Below are 10,908 nucleotides of genomic sequence, written 5' to 3' on the forward strand. Positions count from 1 at the left end.
TGGCTTCTTGGAGAGCTCTCACTCACTTTTCTCCTTCTGCTATTGCTGCTCATTCATTCCAGCTTTTAAAAATTCATCTTTATCCATGAACCTCGCTTCTAGAAAAGTCATACAGGTGCTTCCAGGAGGCTACATGGGCACCCATATTTTTCTAGCCACATTCATTAGACCAATGCAGCAGAGAAGAAAAGCCTCAATAATTATTATGACATGGCATGTTAGGATACCAAGTAAATTGCATTTGTAAAATGTGATTTTCTGTTGGTGTTCACTTCTGCTCTACTGACATTTGGTAAGTATTATTGACTGACTGACTAACTAATGTGGTCATTAGTCTTCATAAAGAAAGGCTCTCTACAAAAACGGAGGGATGCCCTTTTTCTGGCATTTAATACGTAAGAAATTGCCTCCGACAGAAATCAGAGTTGCCTGATTACTATCAGCACAGGAGAAATGTATTAATGTGCCTTTCTAGTAACAGGTTTTTAGAAAGTCAAATATAAACAAATCTGTCTATTTGTGTGTGTGCATGTGGTAGTGGGGAGGGAAGAAAAAAGGAGGGGGAGAGAAAGAGAAATAAGAACCAAGTTTATTATACTGTATTCAGGGGGAAAAAATTTTCCCAAGGTTCTAACAGAAGAGCAAAGTGCCACTGTCAATAGCCTCAGTAGTGTTAGGGTTGCTTTTATTTATTTATTTATTTATTTATTTATTTATTTATTTTTCCTTTTTTTTTTTCTTTCTCTTTTTTTCTTCTTTTTTTTTCTTTTCTTTCTTTTTTTTTGGACAGAGTCTCACACTGTCAGCTGGGCTGGAGTGCATTGGTGCAATCTTGACTCACTGCAACCTCTGCCTCCCAGGTTCAAGTGATTCTCCTGCCTCAGCCGCCCAAGTAGCTGGGATTGCAGGTGTCTGCCACCATGCCTAGCTAATTTTTTTGTATTTTTAGTAGAGATGAGGTTTCACTATGTTGGCAGGCTGGTCTCAAACTCCTGACCTCGTGATCCACCCACCTTGGCCTCCCAAAGTGCTGGGATTACAGGCGTGAGCCACCACCCCTGGCCAGGATTGCTTTTATAGCCAGTCTTCAGGTGCCCACTGTAGGAACAATGTCATTTAACCCTCGGGATTATTCTGTGCCAAATATGGATAATGACTAATATTCAACACAGATATTCTCAGCTCAGAAGAGCAATTAGCAAATTCATAAATTAAGTGCTTGCTTCCTTTTTATTCAAATACAAACGTTTGTTAAAAGATATTATTTTGCTTTACACTTTTTCTCTCAGAAATAAACAGATGCTTGAATTCCCACAGTGCTGCTTGAGCCTCACACCATGTCATCCTGCCAGGCACCCAGATCCAGTTCTAGAGTTTCACATGATCATGAGTGTTGGTTAATAAGTCAATGTGAACTGGGAGGGGAGATTTTTCAGGAGGGACACAGGGCTCTCCCTTTAATCACATACACTCCCTGCTTTCATTGGAAAGTGTATAATGATGTCAGAGTGCCCCAGAATGGAGCTAGTTGGAAGACTGCCGTCATAGGGATGCTTTAGTGAATTAATAAGGTTTTAATTTCTGGCTCTCAACTTTGTAGATGTAAAAGTTGATTTATCAATATGTGAGAAAGGATGAATCTTTCTGAAGGTTATGTCATCACACTCACTAAGCACACAGAGAATAATGTCTAGAATCTGAGTGCCACGTTATCAAATTATACTGAGACTCTTGCAGTCACACGGGCTGACATGTAAGCATCGCCATGCCTAGTACAGACTCTCCCTGTGGATGAAATTATATGGGATGCTAAATTATAATCAGAACAATGTTTGGTGAGCCAAAACTACAACAAGGGAAGCTAATTGGATGAATTTATAAAAATATGCCTCAGCCAAAATAGCTTAATTCAGTCTCCCTTATCATAAGGATAATCTTGCCTAAAGGGACAGTAATATTAAAGACACTAGGAATAACCTCTGTACTTTGGACAGTAGACCTGCATAGCCCATTAGGCCTCAATGAAGTCTTATGCAAGACCAGAAGCCAATTTGCCATTTTAAGGTGATTCTCCATGTTTCTGCTCTAACTGTGCTTCACAATACTCAAGACACTGAATCAGGATGTTTCCTGGAGTGCAGGGAGCTGTCCGTGTTACTGAGCAGTTCTCAGCAACACAAAGATCCTACTGACTCCTCATCAGACTTCTTTCTCACTGGAATTTTACACCTGGGCTGTTAACACCAGGCCAGGTCAAATTCAAAGGAGAGAAAAAAGCTCATTATGAAGGGTAAAATCCAAAACACTGTGCATAAAGATATGTGTGCACAATTTTTATACATAAAGATTTCATAAAGCCAAAGCATCAGGAAATGAAAAGAGATACAGAAAGAAAAATGATGGTAAATGAGACATTAATTTACCCTTCTAATCTCTATCACAGCAAAAAGATAATTTAAAAATCTATATGAGGACCACAAAATACACAAAAATTATGTAGAAAAGCCTATAGCCTGAAAAAGTATACATTGAAATTTGTGTGTCCATAAAATGTTTACAAAATTCAGTACATATTACACACCCCACCCTAAAAACATCTAAGCAAAGTAGAGAATGTAGAAATGCTACAGATTATATTCTCTGATTATGACACAACAAAACTAGAAATTACAGCATGGAAATTTAAAAGCTTTGTCTTAAATAATTCTATGTCAAAAAGAAATCCAGGCCGGGTACAGTGGCTCATGCCTGTAATTCCAGTACTTTGGGAGGCCAAGGTGGGCAGGTCACTTGAGGTCAGGAGTTCAAGACCAACCTCGTCAACATGGCGACACCCTGTCTGTACTAAAAATACAAAAATTAGCTGGGCCTAGTGGCGCATGCCTGTAATCCCAGCTACTTAGGAGGCTGAGGCAGGAGAATGCCTTGAACCCAGAAGGTGGAGGTTGCAGTGAGCTGAGATTGCACCACTGCACTCCAGCCTACGTGACACAGCAAGACTCTGTCAAAAAAAAAAAAAAAGAAATCCAAATAAAATTTCCAGAATATGTGGAAAATAGTGACAATAAAAATATTACACATGTGTAATCCCAGCATTTTGAGATGCCAAGGTGGCAGGATCACTTGAGACCAGGAGTTCGCAACCAGCCTGGACAACATAGGGAGACTCCATCTCCACACACGCCAAAAAAAAATTTTAAATAGCCAGGTATAGTGGTACTTCTTGTAATCCCATCTACTTGGGAGGCTAAGGTGGGAGAATCACCCAACCTCAGGAGTTCAGGGCTTCAGCAAGCCATGACCATATCACTGCACTCCAGCCTCAGCAGGAGTTTAATGAAGGGTCTCTTTCCAGGGTTAAGGGAACTGCTAGGGTTTGGATATTTGACCACTCCAAACTCATGTTGAAATGTGATCCCCATTGTTGGAGGTGGGGCCTAATGGGAGGTGTTTTGGTCCTGAGTGTGGACCTCTCACGAATGTCTTGGTGTCATCCAAGTGAGTTCTTGCTCGCTCTTTTTTTTCTTTTTGAGATGTAGTTTCACTCTTGCTGCCCAGGTTGGAATGTAGCGGTGCGATCTTGGCTCACTGCAACATCCACCTCACGGGTTCAACCCATTCTCCTGTGTCAGCCTCCAGAGTAGCTAGGATTACAGGTGCCCACCACTATGCCCAGCTAATTTTTGGTATTTTTAGTAGAGATGGGGTTTCACCATGTTGGCCAGGCTGGTCTCAAACTCCTGACCTCAGGTGATCCACCTGCCTCAGCCTCCCAAAGTGCTGGGTTTACAGGCATGAGCCACCGTGCCTACCTAGTTCTAGCTCTCTTAATTCCCACAAGAGCTGGTTGTTAACAAGAGCCTGGCACAAACCCCTCTCTCTCGCCATGTGATCTCTGCACATGCCAGCTTCCCTTCCCCTTCTGCCATGAGTGGAAACAGCCTAAAGCCCTCACCAGAAGCAAATGGTGGCACCATGCTTCTTGCACACCTTCAGAACTGTGAACCAAATAAACCTCTCTTCTTTAAAATTATTCAGCCTCTGGTATTCCTTTATAACAACACACACACACACACACACACACACACACACACACATGCAAAAGCAGACTAAAACAGGAACTAATTAGAAATGGTGATGCACCGAGGGATTGGCACCGAGGCTCCCCAACAGGAACTGAGGCCATGGATAGAAGGACACATTCATGTTATTTTTTTCTAATGGTTAAGTAATTATTTGCTCTTACTCTCAAAATTTCTGCCAAGGCCTCCCATGGACCAAACTCAACTAGAATCTAGGAAGCAGAGAACCTGAATGTTGCATTCAGCAGAAGTCAGCTTCCTAGGGAATCTTGCAGGAAGGGTGAAGGTAGAGAATCTGGTGGGGAAGCAAGCAAATGCCCATCACATGCACTTTCCTCCAACAGAGCGACTCAGATGCTATAAAACTTGCTAACGCAGTCTCAGGATCTGATCACAGTAACATACAATCCAGGTTTTAATCATCAGAAATCACAGTCCTATTGTCTTCCGCACAGACCCAAACACACTTGGAGGTCATGTTCAATATGAATACCTCACAGAGAAGGAAATTTACACACGAGAAGTACATCTGCAGAAAGCCAGCTGGCATGCCAACCATTCAAAAATTCAGGGTGTTCGGGATAAAGAAGACTCAGGAAGACAAGTATGAAGCATAATCTGTGACATTCCATGCGGCAGACATTAGACACATACAAGAGAGTTGTTGGAAAGCGGAATTTATCTTCATATAAACAACACTGAGCTAAATCTCAATATTTCAGATCTCTAGAACTATCCATCAGTGAAATGGATTGCAAATAGAAAGAGTAATACCATGTCACTTAAGAATACAATCATGGACGAGGCTGCCACCTGCTGTTGGGGGCCACTGCAGAAGAAATTCCAGAACACTGGACTGGAGAGCACTTCACTTTCCTTAGAGCTCTAAGTTTCTGACTCAGTGACCTGATTCAGTACCATATACACAAAGACCCACTTACACAAATGACTGTTCTTCACACTAGGCCCATGGAGACAGGGATAAAATTCTGAATTTGCTCAGATACCTTCTCCGCTACTGACATCTAGGCATTACACAATTCATCTCTTCATATTTAACCTTTGAAGTTTGCTACTTCTCAGAGAGACTAATGAGTAGTAAGCAAATATCCTGAAGCTGAGAATGCTTCTACCTCCTCTCAAAACAACGGAATATTCATCAAAACACAGCAGTTCTGCACTTAACTTTAGGCCTTTTCTTACACCTTGTTTCTTGGCAGTAATTGTGGCCAGAATAGCTCTTTCCACAGATAAATGACCTTTTGAAAGGATAGGGTCTCTAGATAGAACAGCAAATGCCTCATTCCAGAAGGTCTTCAAGAAGAAAATGTTGTGGTGATAACAAACATAACTGATTATAAACTATTCTGTGAAAAAAGCTTATGAAACAGTAGATGTGTGTATCTAGTACATAAGAGCTGAATGTCAATATATATATATAGATATATACACACACTCAAATAAATAATAGTTATCTCTAACTAGAGAAATTCTAGTTGCCTTATATTTTCTTCTTTTTCCTTACTATATTTTCTACAATAAACATGTGTTTTTAACAAGAAAAGTCTTTTCTGGTGTGCTTTTTAATTTTCTTTGTTTAAGTGAGAGTGAGGCTACATAACTACATGGCTAGGTAGACTTTTAGAAAACTTGGCTGCTCTAGAAAATTGACATATCCTGATTTCTTCCATAGCTTGGATCTTGACCTAGAGGGAAATATAAAAATGTTGACTTGAACCTGAGGGGTGCCATTTTCACTGCTGAAGTAGTTACATGGATCACGAATTGGAGAAATGACTTCAGCAACACGGGTGTTAAAAACAGAAAGCACAAGTGACCCACAACAGATGATGGAGAACAAACAGCAAGCTGGGAAAAGCAGTGGCCGTTAATACAGAAAAGAAGAAGTATAGCCACAATAAATATTAGGCAGACAGCAGTTCAGCAGTTTATACTATTAAGCTGTTGTTTAGGGGAATGGTAAACCGACATGACCCTTGAGGTAGGTATATATAGGTAAATTCTATGTGTCCCTTGAAATAGGTGTATGACACAACTTCTGGCGTCTACATGGATTTGGTCACTCTAAAGTAGCCATGAGGCTTAAGATAGTTCAGCTGTTTGGGGATAAGTTAAACCATTTGTCGTTGTCTTTCTGCAATTTGCATATCCTAGAGTTATCATTGCTATTACTGAATGGCACAGAGAAAAATTCTTGTCTAAAGTGGTTCTCAAACCTGGTTGCTGGAGGGCCACCCTCAGTGATGATGATTTAATCTGTAGAAGAGTAGAACATTGATAGTTTTTATATATCTCCAGGTAATTTTAATATATAACTGGGGTGAGAATCATTGACGTAATTGTAAGAGGATAATATTCAAGAAATGTGGAGATAAATAATTTTCTTCTCGACATTAAAAAAATCTAATAAAAAGTTTTATCTTTTCCCCTAACTCAGGGTCATCAGCCTTCAAGCTTCAGTCTCTGTGTGTTCACAGGTGCTGTAAACACACGCATCATTACTAATATCCCACTTCAGTGCTATTGCTGTTCCCAAAACTCCAGGTATTTTTAACCTTATAAACCTCCAGAATAATGAGACCACTGGGTTCAGTAAATTGCTTTGTTTTGAAGCAGTATTAGACAAAGTGGGAGACTAGAAGATAAATCTGTCAATGACATGTCCTTTAAGACTACTTAGATTTTGTTGAATTTGTGGATCATTCCTTACTTGAGCAAATGGTAAATTAACTCTCTCTTTTCTCTCTCTCTCTAGCTGGCACACTTTTTCCAGTAGCCATTCTACTTGGTATGCTTACTTATCAGCTGTCCTCCACGGGCCTCACATTAGATGTTTCTCTTGACTAACCAAACATGACACACAGCTGAAGTCAGAAAAACCAGATTGATAATTTCACTCAAACTATTTTCCTTCATTCTAACAATTTACTGGAGTACACAATTGTGACTATTTTTAGCCATAGGAACTCATAGAAAGACCAACTTCATTAGACCTACAAAATCGAATTGTGTAACAGTATATGCAGTATGTGTAGGAATAAAAAGCATTTCTCAAATATGCAGTACTGGATTTTGCAAAAGCACCTTACACTTAGCTATAAAGGAGTGGAAAACACAAAGATGAGTAACTGCACCTTTCAAAAGACTAGAGCTATACCAATAATACAAAGGTGTAAACAAATAATGATGAGATGACAAAGGCTGAGTGTTTTCTATTTGGAAGTTATGTTGTTGAATTATTTATGTATATAATTTCATGCAATCTTCATGTTATGGGGGTGTTCTAATCCACTGTGACTCTGTCCTTAAATAAAAGGGAGATTTGGACATAGAGAGAGGCACACGGGGAGGATGCCATATGAGAATTGACACTGTGCTGTCACAAGCCAAGGAACTACTGGAAGGAGAGAAAGAGGACTGGAACAGTTCCTTCCTTAGCACCTTTTCAGGCAGCCTAGCCCTGCCAGCTTCTTGATCTGGACTTCTCACCTCTAGAACTGTGAGGCAATAAATCTCTGTTGCTTAAGTTACCCAGTTTGTGGTACTCTATTACAGGAGCCCTAGGAAAATAATTCATTATATAATCTGCTAAGGTAGATATGATCATTGTCTCCAATTTCCATATGAAGAAACTATGCCTCAGGCATTGTGTCGGTTGTCCAAAATCATACAATCCTGACTCACTTCAATGAATTCTTCATTCAGCAAAATTTTTAAGGTACCTTAAAAAAATTATGTTAACTCTTAGGTCCTTGCTTTAAAGCTTCAATGGGCTTTTCCTTTGCAAAGAATAAAATCCTAATACTCAAGCATAGCTCTCTTTCCTGGCTATGTTTCTGACATCCTCTTGTACCATGCTCCTCCTTAATCATTCTGAGGTTACATCTTAAGTCCTTTCCCCTTGCCATTCCCACTTCTCGGAATACTTTCCCATCAAGTCTTCAAAGAACTGGCTTCTTTAAGTATTTGGTCTCAGTTCAAATATCACTTCCCTGTAAAAGCTTCCTGGCCATCAAGCCTTCTTTACACACTCTATTTTATTTTTTCATGGTTCCTATAACAACCTAATATATTCTCAATTGATTAACTGTTTTGCTGACTACTGCCTTCCATAAGAATGGAAAGAAAACATGGCCAGGTGCAGTGGCTCACACCTGTAATCCCACCACTTCAGGAGGCTGAGGCAACATGGCAAAACCTTCTCTTCAAAAAATTTTTTTAAAGTTAGCTGGATGTTGTGGAGGCAAGAGGATCACTTGAGGATCACTTGAGTCCATGAGGTCAAGGCTGCAGTGAGTCATGTTTGCACCGCTGCACTCTAGCCTAGGTGACAGAGCTAGTCCCTATCAAAAAAAAAAAAAAAAAGAATGGAGAGAATGCTACATGAGAGAAAGGATCTTATTTATCATGTTCACCTCCCAAGAGGTGAACATATCCCCCAAAGCCTGATAGAGAGAAGATGCTCATTAATATTTAATGCATGACCATGTGCAGACTTGGGAGGAAAAATATGCCTCAGCCTATCAAAATTGGATCCTTAATAAACAAGGATGCTTCTGTATCATTTCCCCACAACACCGAACAAGTGTGGCTCACTGTGGATGTTTAAGCAAATGCATTGTTTTTCCAGTTATATATCTGGTAGAGATGAGGCCATTGATAGGAATGGGAAGACGATCTCCTTTTCTTGTGATGACCCAGCATGGCTGAACACTCACTGACTACCACTGCACTTTGTTGTACTTTCAGCATTAGAGATGCCAGCCCTGTAGGATATAAAACAGGAACATCTAGTCCTCAATTATATTCAGAATTACTCAAGTCTTAGAAGCACCACCTGTCTTTTTTCAAGGGAGAGAAATGCTCAAGTGATAGGCTGAAGTGAAGGGAGGGAGTCACTCACTTAAACGGTTCCCTTAGGCTGTGTGGATGCAAACAGCATTAGACAATGACGCTGACAGTGGGAAATGCACTGGAGACGATGATTGGCAAAGCCCTCCTTTTCTCCCCATCCACTATAGATACTGACAGCAAAGGGTTTGTCACAATGACAACTATACACTCCCAATATCACAGAAGGAGGAGGAATAAAAGGGTATATTATGAGTGACTGAAGTTTAGAATAAATTAATAAATATCATGTCCCTCATCCATAGAAACCACGAAGGTCTAGTAATGCTAAGGATATAACAAGAAAATAATATGAATATTTGCTTCCCCTTCCTAGTGTAATAGAGTAAGTTACAAATGGCTTCAGAAAGGGGAGAGAGGAAGAAGAGTGGATGAGATACATAAGAGTGCCTGAGGGCTAATTTTATGAAAGCTTTGGGAAGTTTTAAGAAAAAGAAAAGCTATTTTTCAAGGTACATGTGTGTATGCGTGCGTGTGTGTGTGTGTGTGTGTGAAAGACAGAAGAAAGAGGGAGACCTAAGAAGACTATGAGACACTAAGAGAAAAATCAAGGTAAAAAAGACACACACTTAGAAAAACACACATAGGGAGGAGGGAGGAGGTTAAGACATTTTACTATGTGCTGTGAATGGAAACTACAAACCATTTTTGATATATGCAATATATATACATATATACACACATATACATATGTATTTAAAGATTTAAATTACATTTTCTCTTTTTTTAGAGATATGGTTTCACTATGTCACTCTGCCCAGGCTGCAGTACAGTGGTTGTTCACAGTCATGATCATAGCACATTATAGCCTTGAACTCCTGGGCTCAAGCAACCCTCCTGTATTAGTCTCCCCAGTAGTTGGGATTACTAGCATATGCCACCATGTCCACCTTTATGCTTTTTAAAGTGAAAAACCATACTAAGAATGAGGCAGCTCAACTTAATAATAAAAACATTTCACATGTAAAGAAATTTACAAAAGAAAAACAATCAACCCCATTAAAATTGGGCAAAGGGAATGAACAGACACTTTTCAAAAGAATACATGCATGCAGCCAACAAACATACAAAAAAAAGTTCAACATCACTGATCATTAGAGAAATGCAAATCAAAACCATAATGAGATACCATCTCACACCAGTCAGAATAGCTATCATTAAAAAGTCAAAAAATAACAGATGCTAGTGAGTCTATGGAGAAAAGGGAATGCTTATACACTGTTGGTGGGTGTGCAAATCAGTTCAATCATTGTGCAAAGAATAGTGATTCCTCAAAGAGCTAAAAGCAGAGCTACCATTCGACCCAGTAATCCCACTACTGGGTATATACCCAGATGAATATAAACCATTCTACCATAAAGACACATGCATACAAATGTTCATTGCAGCACTGTTCACAATAGCAAAAGTATAGGATCAACCTAAATGCCCATCAATGACAGATTGGATAAAGAAAATGTGGTACATATACACCATGGAATACTATGCCGCCATTAAAAAATGATATCATGTCTTTTGCTGGAATATGGATGGACCTTCTATTATCCTTAGCAAACTAATGCAGGAACAGAAAACCAAATACAGCATACTCTCAGTTATAAGTGGGAGCTAAATGATGAGAACTAATGAACACAAAGAATAAAACAGACACTGGGGTCTACTTGAGGGTGGAGGGTGAGAAAAGGAAGAGAAGCAGAAAAGATAACTATTGGGTACTAGGTTCAATACCTGGGTGATGAAATAATCTGTACAATAACCCCCTGTGACACCAGTTTACCTATGTAACAAATGCCCCTAAACTTAAAATAAAAGTTAAAAAAAAAAAGAAAATTAAAATCTCCTTATCATCTACCTGGTAATATGAAAAACACATATCTGTCATTCATTCCTTTCA

This window comes from Pan troglodytes, chromosome 18, assembly GCF_028858775.2.
Source record: "Pan troglodytes isolate AG18354 chromosome 18, NHGRI_mPanTro3-v2.0_pri, whole genome shotgun sequence".
NCBI classification, from domain to species: Eukaryota; Metazoa; Chordata; class Mammalia; order Primates; family Hominidae; genus Pan; species Pan troglodytes.